This window comes from Cotesia glomerata, linkage group LG1, assembly GCF_020080835.1.
Source record: "Cotesia glomerata isolate CgM1 linkage group LG1, MPM_Cglom_v2.3, whole genome shotgun sequence".
NCBI classification, from domain to species: domain Eukaryota; kingdom Metazoa; phylum Arthropoda; class Insecta; order Hymenoptera; family Braconidae; genus Cotesia; species Cotesia glomerata.
Genome location: NC_058158.1, coordinates 21,112,386 through 21,123,465, shown reverse-complemented (window position 1 = coordinate 21,123,465; position 11,080 = coordinate 21,112,386).

Sequence of the window (11,080 nt, the reverse complement as noted above, 5' to 3'; positions counted from 1 at the left end):
CACTCAGCTACGAAATGAGCGGGAAGTTGCAGGGATGGCCTTCAGGGTCAACAGTTTTCCTAATTTTTTTTTTTTTTTAAATGAATGAGCGTTATAAGGCGTGCATTTTTGATTTTTCAAACTTTTGTGTTTTCTTTCTTAAATACCGGGTAATTGATAAACTCATTTTGTTGTGTTTTTGAGAACATATGATGCTATATTATACATTCGACTGGGCCAAAAAAAATTGACTATTTTTTAACTTCCCGCTAAGAAAATCTCAGATTTTCAAAAATCGGGAAGTTATTGGTTTTACCCCGTTTCACAAAAATCGAGTTTCCATCAGATCTCAACGTTCGAAGGTCACAGGAAGCTTCCCTGACTATCCCCGCGAGGGTGTCACTATGTCTGTATGTATGTATGTGTGTGTGTGAGTAGTATGGGGCACATCCTGTGAGACATGTCTAGCCCCCACTCCTTGACCCTTGCGCCAGTGATTTACCTTCCCCCTCCATTTAGACAGGGGTTTCCCCATCCTCTCCAGTGGATCAAGGGAATTCCCTCGGTCCTTTTTTCCAAATATGGGTATGACGTCGTGGCATGTGGTAAGCAATTTGGGAGTTATTTTTAGAAATTTGAGTCCTTGCAGCGGGGTGGCATGCGGGTGGTCATAGAAACATTGATGTGAAACAGATTTTTTACAGCTGATGTGTCGGGATAGGTCTGTGACGGAGGTGGTTGAAATTTTTTTGTTTAGCCTCCCGTGATTTTATATAATTATAAACTAAGGGTATTGTAACAGGTTTTAACCATATGTTATCACATGATTTTCTAAGTTACAGTTTGAAAAGGGAGATGAGTTCTCTAATATTTTCAGTAGATTCGAAATAGATTTTTTTACAGCTGGTGTGTAGGGATAGGTCTGTGACGGAGGTCTAGGGTGGTTAAACAAAAATGAAAATTGATATTTCGTTTTTTTAACTTCCCGCTAAGAAAATTGAAAATTTTCAAAAATCGGGAAGTTATTGTTTTCACCCCGTTTGTCGAAAATCGAGTTTTCATCAGATTTTGACGTTTTGAGGTCTTAGGAAGCGTTCCTGACTATTTCCGCGATGATGTCACCGTGTCTGTATGTATGTATGTGAATGATTCTGTTGAAGAGCACAGTTTTTTCCATTCGTTTAAGTTCAATTGTATTATTTTTCTAGGATGCGTAGCTATTATTTGTATAACAGGTAGAAACTTATTTTCAATGTACTTTAAACCACACCGCACTTGTTTTGTGTGCGAATTATTTAATGGAATCACTTTAGATAAATAGATAAACTGAGATGTTTCCATTTTTTATGGATTGTAACGGGTGTTTATTCCGCTCAATCGGCCCCTTAAATTAAATTAATTAAAACAATAAACTAAACAAAATAAATCTGAATTAATAAATAAAAGGGCGCCACCAGGATTTTTAATCACGGTTCCTGGAACCGGAACCAGAGCTGAGCTTATCTGATAGGGAGAGAAAGTGGAGGAAGGTGATCTGAAATAAATAAATTTTTATTTAACAATGGATCCAAAATTTTATTAACAAAATTAATTAACAAGTTGTGCACTCGCACATACACTAAATCAACTTAAAACTATAATTTAGTTCTTACTATCTATTTACAGTAGAGTTACTCTGCACAAGGAATGCACTGTGTGACAGAGTTCGTCTGGCCTGACGAGCGGCTAACCCAAACCTTAACAATACCTCACTTGACTCACTAACTTAACGTATTATGACCCCGCACAGAGAACGTAATGCACGAGGATCGTCTTTATCACACCACTAACAGAAGCCTCAGCCTAGTGAACGCAACGTAAACTGAGACTGCCTGCAGCCCACACACATACCCCTTAAGTACCTAGCCAACGAAACACCTCGCACAGAGAACGCAATGCACGAGGGAACGCTGTTAATACTCACACACTCATATCCCTTAAGTAACTAGCCAATTAAACACCCCGCACAGAGAACGCAATGCACGAGGGGACGTTGTTAACACTCACACACTCATAACCCACGCGTCTTTACACACACACTGATTTTACTTTACTTTTATTTTTTTGACTTATAAAAGTTATTACAAAAATTTAATATCAGAAAATTATTACATTAAATTTTCACTTAATTAATTCAGTCATTAGCTAGCAATTAAATCATAAAATATTTTCATGACTAATAAATTTAATTCCCAAAAAATCCGAACAAAAACCAACGCCTAAATTTATTCCAAATCAATCACGATTTTAATACTCAACATTAAATAAATTTTCAGGAACATTCGACTTATAAATTTATTCCCATTTCAACTCGTAATTTTATTATTAATATAAAAATATTCTGATAAAAATTCATCAATTAATTTTAACTAAAAATTACCCGGACTTGATGATCCACGTTGTTAATTAAATTCTAAAGAATTTTTCTAAGATGATGATATTAAAATTATTAAATTAAACTATCAGAACTTAAGTTCAATATACAAAATAACCACGTGGAATTTTCCGATTAAATAAATAATTTATCTCACTATAAAATAAATTAACGAAAAATTATCCACGGGTATATCAATCTTAATTGTAGCAAAATCTCAATAAATTAATTCTCAATAAATAATGTACTGGACAATAAATAATATTTTCTTGTAATAAATAACATTAATTAATAATAATTCAATTGTTCTTAATAATTCGTCGAGAAAATTAATTGCCAGGAATTTGCGCGCTCAAAATGGACGCCGATGTTCGTTAGTGCGTAGTAGACTTTGACCTTGGGTACACGTTAACTGCGTTGTAAAATTCGACCGACGCTTGCCTGATCCGTGAGAACACAAAGGAACTTTCTCGAAGAATTTATTACTCGGTTTTATTTTATTAAGTAAAATAGTTGCAACTCAACCGATTTTCCAGATGTTCAGAATTATTTATAATTAATCGAGTAAATTAATAAAATAAATTCTCACGACAATTAACACCGCAAGGTCCTTGAGTAGTCCTCGGGTATAAACCCCCTTGAGGGACGGTCAACGGCAACTAACGAATCAAAATCGATTGCAATTAAATAATTATTGAATAATTATTATTAATCAATATTGAGAATAATTAATTAATAGAAATAAGTACTTAAAAATGAGAAGTAGTTAGATGAGCCGAGTATAAGACCCCGCGGCTCATCTATGGGGAAAGTCTATGTACCTTGTTGTATTAGCTGTTGAAACTCCTTGTAGTTGGATTGACTTCCTTCTTTGGACTCCCCCGTGTCACTAGTATGATCACTCAACTATTTCTGCCCGCTGCACGTGAGCTACTTAACATGTAAACGCCAAAATACCCCTACTTATTGTTAATTAGGTCCCGAAGACCGAGACGCGCCAGTGCTGCGTCGAATAGTTATCGATCTCCGATTAAATTATCGACGCAGGGTAAATTACCCTGTTACAGGATGGTTTAGAAGGTCACAAGATAAACTAAATAGATTTGAAAAGGTACTTCACACAGCTTAAAGTAGCGGTAAATATTCTCTATTCATAGTCTATCCTTTTGATCATAAGGGAGGAGGAGGGGGGAAGGGGATATTCTGTACCAATCATTGTACAAATTGAATTTTCCGGTAGAGATAGAGGATAGGGTGGGGATATATATAAAGGAGAGGGGGGGAGAGTGTGTTTTAATGTCATGGGGGTAAACATTCTCAATATTTAAACCGTGCGTGGGTAGTTGTAATATAACAAAAAAAATGGTTCGGGCCTAATGTAGTAAATGTGTGAGTGCGAAAGAAATGTTAATTATCCGAAAAAAACATAGAATAAGTAAAAATAATCTTCTAAAAATAATGTATAAAAGTACTATTCGTAAAATATGTGCCATCAACAATCGCGCAACTTATCCAAAAAGTAGTTGTCTTCAGTGTATAAATGGTGTTAAAAAAGTTCATGTTTCTAAATGGAAGTTTTTAGCTGAATCCGAAGATGATATGAGTTACTTTGAACATAGGATTGAAATACCAAGAGTATGTGTACCAGAAAATTTTACCAAAGAAAAAAATAGTTTGGAAATCAAGTATCATCCACCATCACTGAGAAGCTTAGCATGTGTTATAATCCTCTCGATTACTGAAAAGTTGTCCACCACCACTGATTTAGTGTATCTTGGTAGTATAATGGCGTTTAGTTCTACTACTAAAGTATTGGCTATGTCGCGTAAATTTAATCCATCCTTCGTCACCGTACGACCATTATATGCGGTTTTATTATAGCAAATACCTTGTTATTTGAAAAACTACGATTATTTTCCTTTTTACCCTGCAACACTTTATTACTGTGGTAGTGTAGTAAGTGAAATACAATAAAACCTTAGCGGGTGGTCGTAACAGATGTTGATTAGGATCTGTATGCACGAGAAGTTGTTAGGCCGTCCTTCACACCCTTGTTAGAGAAACAAGTTTTCAGAATTTGATGAAAATTTAAGTTTGAAGACAAAAAATAGTGGTAAGGAGGCAGTAAAAATTTTGTGATTATCCGAGAAGCGGAAAAGGTCCTCAGTTGTAATTTTCTAGTTGTAAAGTGTAGGTCAGAGACAAAGTGCTTACAAAAATTGAAAGTAATTGGTGTGTATCCAGTGAGTGTGGTTTGGAGGAAGCCGCCCGGGAATTGGAGAAAAACAAACCGGAGCTTTTTGAGCCATTTGAGAAACGGGTGGCTCATGCAGTAAAGAATTTTATTCACGATATACGGAAAAATTTTTCAAGAGAACTAAACATCGATGACAGCGATATTATCGCTCAATACCCTCATCAAGGTAAATAATAAGAAACTTTTAATAATGATAATTATCTATTATAATAAAAATTAATTATATTTTTTTAATTATTTTCACAGGGCAAGGTGGCCTCCATGATTTCATTGAGTAAGGAGTAGAACAGAACTTTTTTAATATCGTGAAGAATTTTTTCTTTCATCAAAGAGGTAAATTATTTACACATCAGTGTTATTATTATATTATCGACTGGTGATTACATTTTTTAACTTATTGGATTTGATTTCAGAATGGGAGATTGACCAACAGGAGGAAAAAGGACAGGAGTACGAAGGAGATTCTAAAGCAGACTTCTTCGGTGAGGAGGATTCGTCGCCTCAACCCATCCATCAAAGAGGTAAATTATTTACACATCAGTGTTATTATTATATTATCGACTGGTGATTACATTCTTTAACTTGTTGAATTTCATTTCAGAAAGTGCAAGTGCTCATAAGGAAGAGTGCTTTCAATCAACCTACGACAAGGAAGAGGAGGATTTGCTGTCTCTGATAAATTTAGAGAACTTCACCCCGTCTCAAAATTCTATCATGACAGCTATTTTGAGAGAATGTAAAGAGGATAAAATACTCCCAATCCATTTGCCTGAGGTGGAGATTCCGGTAATAACAATGGATCAAGATATCCCTCTAATTACTTTGGATGCAGAAGAAAAAGAAGATAAAAACATCATAAAGGAAGAAGCAGCTCTCTCGCAGGAGGTAGCCAATGTCTTAGAAGAGTACCTTGTGGAACTAAAGCTCAAGAAGAGGAAGAACATCACAATATTAGATGATAATAAAGTAAACAATAAATTTGTAATGTTTGGGAAAAAACCCAAAATTCAATAATAATGATAATAATAATAATAATATGTATTTTTGTTTAAATAAGATTCATCTAAGATAGAATCTCAATAAATATTACAATTAAAAAATGAAATTCAATTTGTTTCTTCATTTATTAGTAATAAGAACCTATTTTTCTAACTATAATTATAATAATAATAATAATAATATGTATTACTGTTTAAATAAAATTCATGTAAGATAGAATCTCAATGAATATTACAATAAAAAAAAAATGAAAATCAATTTAATTCTTCATTTATTAGTAATAAGAACCTATTTTTTTTTCTAACTATAATTATAATATATATATATATATTTAAAGGCTAGAAGGAATAAGGGTTTTTTTTTCAATAATAATAATAATTTTTCATTAAGATATTAATTTTTTATTTTTAAAGATAATATATAAGTTTACAAAAAATATTCTTAATTGCTAAATTACATTTTTCAAATATTAATCAACACTTGTTTGATTGTATGCTAGACCTTTACCAGTTAAATTTTTAAAAGGTCTCTTTAATTTATTTTTATTATTATTAAACTTTTTTCTAACAACGTTCTTAAATATTTTCAAGAGTATTCTATCGTTTTGTTCTGTATTGCCATTAAACAATTTACAAAATGATGATAGGAAGTTGTTATTAGAAAACCAGTGCAAGACAACAATACAATAATGACCACAATAATTAGAACCAATATTTTGTAGATGTTGCTTGTTTCATCGGTATTTTCTGCAGTTTCTACGAAGTCATTGAATAAATCTATGATCACTTGGTGGGAGACCGAAGCTGTCGAAGTAGATCCCGTCTCCATGTTTGTTAACGAAGAATGCAACCCAGTGAGTTCCCGGTTTTGTGTGATCATCGGTATTGGCGATGATTGAACACGGTTTAGGCCAGATCCATGGGATCTTGTCTGCGGGATAGATTCCTCCAACAGTTGCATCGGTACAAGGTAAAAGTCGTTCTAATTGAAGGGTGTCCATAAAATTGTCTGTACAGCGTGGTATCACACAATATACTGATTTATTTTCTTCAACCTTTTTAGTTATATACTTTCAGTCAAAATTACTACCAATAATTTTGTCTAATAATCGAGGAAGCGGATGATCGGCCATAACTATATACAAAGTATTCTTTGGATTACGAAAATATTTAGTCATTTTGTAATTCATTCCTGGAGGGTTTTTTTCAGACAAAAAATATGCAGGTTGTCTTAAAAATTTATTGGCTATAGTATTTGGACCGATTATACCACCATTCGCAGATAAATAATTGATATAACATAGATTTAGGGAATTTGTGCTGATCATTTTATCTTGAAAAGAGGCTATAGCCTTCCATTTCTTACTCCGTGTAAAAGAGGGTGTTATTTTCCATCTATCCTGTTGTTCACAAAACAAACTTGCCGTACATTTCCCAAATCCCTTATTTCCACGAGCCAGCAAAATTTTACCACGATGTTTTTCGATAGTATCTTCTACGGACCAAAATTGGACAAACAGATTACCAAGCCCTTTAATATATTTGTTTTCAAGAATTTCACATTCTGTCATTGTGTTTTTCCCACTAACATACTCCTCTTGCATAACTATTATTACAAATTCAAACGGGTATTCTCTTAAAAATTCTATTACTTGGTTCACTATGTCTCCAAACATCATTCCCGAATATACGAAATCGTGATGCATTGCAAAAACATTCCTGATTCTACGTACACTAATTTCCAGCACTCGTACTCCAGCTTTTAATTGTGCGGTTATATTCAATAGTTGTGTTTGAGCCGCTAGTACTAAAGTTTTGTATGTACCAGAATTATGGGTGCCAATCAGTGCAAGCGTATTTATTTTTTGTCTTCCTGGTAAATCCGTAAGAAAGTAACTATGATCCCGATAGGTCAGAGAACATGCTACCGTCAAAGACACTAATGTTATCATCACTAATCCAAATATTGCTCTCATTATATAAAAATATACACTATTTCTCTTTGATTATAATCTACTATAACCTGGCGTGATGAATCAATTTCCAGAATGTTATCAAACTCTAAGTATGTAATACAGTTTACATTAACATCACGAGCTTTAGCAAAACGTACTTCTAGCCTCAAACTTGCGTTCTTAACTAAATTCCAATGAGAAGCCAAATTTGCCGACAGGTCTGGTGTTAAGTCAAAAGCATAAAGAGTGTATCCATACTGATATTCTGCGCGCGAGACCCAAGGCCCAGTATTTCCAAAGTGAACACCAGTTCCACTGAACAATGTGTTAAACGCTTCTAACTCAGAATAATTGTCCCTACCAAAATGTGGTTGTAACGCCCTACGCAACACTTGTTTTCCATCAATATATAAACAAAGATAGTTTAATGAAAATGTTTGAAAATTGAAAGGATTATGTTTTTTGGAACCGTTGTATGCACGATTATCCACAAAACCAATTATTATTCTTTTAGGTAGTTGACCAAGTACGACATTATCGATGGTATTTCCGAGTATTCCTTGGGATAGTACAAATGATTTTACTTCAACTCTAGTTAGCGGATACTTTGCAGTTGTTTGTCCCAATGTTATTGCATGAGCTATTAAAATGCTTGGGTCAATTTTCACTCTCCTTGTAATGAGCATAGCTTCCAAAATCTTGACCACGAAGTTATTTTCACTCGCATTCATAAGACTAAATGTGTTTTTTGACCTGATTAATCGTATTCTCATTTCGACTCCGTTTAGTAAAAATTTATCTTGATTAAAAACATCACAATGTAAATAACCCATCATTTCAAATTCTTTTCCTTTTGAGGTATATACCGATCGCTCCTCTAGACCATGATTTTTTGTTTTCTCTAAATTATCAAATTATCCCATTGTATCAATATTTCACAACCCCATCTTAAGATGAGTACTTTTTGCATCAAATCCATAATTTGAAAGTGTTTCTAAGTACGCTCTATAAGCGTAGGCATTGTTAGGTGGTGATACCGTTTTTTGATTAAAGAAGACATCCACTTGATTAAACATTGAATGCAGAAAATTATTTACTGGGCCCACAATATCTTTTTCATCTACTGAACCCTCAGGTTTTACAATTTTTGCTTTAATTTTTATCATAGTATGCGATAAGTCAATGTATTCTTCGCCATGTCCAGGTACAACGAATTTCATTGCAGTATCGTCTGACAAAGATGCCATATGGTTGTAATATGCCCATTGTGATTGTTCAATACTTGTTTGTGTAGGAGGTAGTGTAAATAAATCCAGTTCTGATTTTGTACACTCCTCAGAGTGAGAATGTAAAAATGACATTTTTATTAATTGAATATATCGTACACGTCACGCTTTTTAGATTTTTTCACTTTGCGTTTATTTTGTTTTGAGGTTTTTATTTTTTTTTTGTTAACTTTTTTTTTTTTAGTAATCTTTTTTTTTACTACTAGTACGCTTCCGCACTCTCCCGTGGTTGCTTGCTTTATGAGTTATTTTACGTATTCGCTGTCTTTTATACCCCGATCCACGCATTATTTTATCCAATTTTTCTGATGCCTTTCTCTTAAGTCGAATTCCCGATTGTGTTAGTCTGTGTTCCAATGATTATTTGAAAGGAATTCGTTCTGTTGTGACGTCACTCAATACATTCATACCTGCATAAAGAGCCTCTTTTCCTACAGCTCGTGCCGCTTTACCGAGAAAAAGGACAACTCTGCGAAATAGTCCTCCCAGAAAAGCGCCTATACCATGACCGTGTTGATAAGAACCAACATAAACTTTGCCAAATCTATTATATTTTCCGATATATCCTCCACCTGCCTGATTATTATAGTATTCAATGTAATGAGACATTTTTAATCGATCCTTTTGAAATGTAGTGTAACATTCAATATAACATTGAAATATAACATTTAACGGTCCGTACGCAAATGGTAGTGGATTTCCAATGTTATCCCTTATGTCTATTTTAATTGTCCGAAATGAATTTGACAAAACAGGAATATAATTAGATGACCCATAAGTATTGGTTACTGTCATGCCATATGAGTATGAGCTCATGTCCAAAGGAACTATGCATAATAAGGGAGTGGTTACATACGGTGAACAGATATCAGAATAAACAAAAAGACTACTAAGCAAACCTCTTATCAGACTGAAAGGTTTTTTACTTATATTTGTAAATTCGTAATTTTTTCTATCTCTATAACCAAGTACAAATTTTTTCTTCTTATTTTCATCAATATAATGATCAAAACCTAAAATATCTAACAGAGTATCCGATAGTAAAAGACGATGACTGGTAGTTTTACAAAACAATGGTGTATATATTCGTTTTACTTTAGTAAGTCCTGATGCATCTATTTCGGAAGAAAAATGTTCGACGATAGGGAGAAAAGAATTCAAAGTAGATATAAATTCATTTCGATTCATATAGAGGCCTCGTGGAAAGTAATAATCATTACGTATATCAAATTTTCCTACACCAGCAGTCATTAGATATATTTTACCGTCTTCAACCGTTTAAATATGAAGAAAACTTATTGGAAACTGTATTTCTTTTAGTCCAACGACCCATTTACCTTCCGATGTGATATGTTCAGTAGAGTGTATCAAAAAAATCGAATATTTTTTTTTTTTTTCAACGAACTTTGAGAAATCGTCAGAGTATCTCTAGAAAAAGATCCTCTGAAAATATGAGCTCTTAATATTAATATTTAGAGGTGGCGTCAAGCGATTTCTATTTCCCATTTAAATAACATAGAAAAATATTCTTTTTAAGTTTGGAATTATGTTACGTGACAACGAGCTACTTTATAAATAAAACTAAACCTTTTTCTTACAGGCAATTAAATGCTCTACAAAAAAGGTCTGATTGAAATTTTGCGTAAGTCAAGCTGTAAAATGATGTAATTGCGGGAAAACGGAGGATCAGGTTTTGGTCTGGATATCTCAATTAAAACGCGGAAATATTATTAAAAATTAACTCTATAAATTTATTTACACTAAATACAAGTTGTATTTAATATGTAAATTTGCGGATTGTTTAAATAAAAGCAGATAGATAAAGCACTGCGTGATTAATAAAGCAAAGCCGGTTGAGCACACTGCTGGCACTGGAAAGGCGGAGAATTAATTGTAAAAATAACACAATTCATCTGTAACAAACTAAAGTGGGTTGATAACAATTAATTTAAGCAAATTAAATTATTAAATAAGTGAAATGCGGTTTATTAACAAAAAGCGAAAGTAAAGAAATACTAATGGCGACTTGATGCAGCGAAAGCGTGGAAGCGAAAGATAATAATAATAATGCGTCTTCTTCCTCGTCGACTTGGGGAAGAAGGCTGATTGCGCATGTCAGCGGAGCGATCAGCCAATCATACCACCGAGACATGGCGTGATCAGTCAAGCTAAGCTTTCATAGGCGGTTAGTT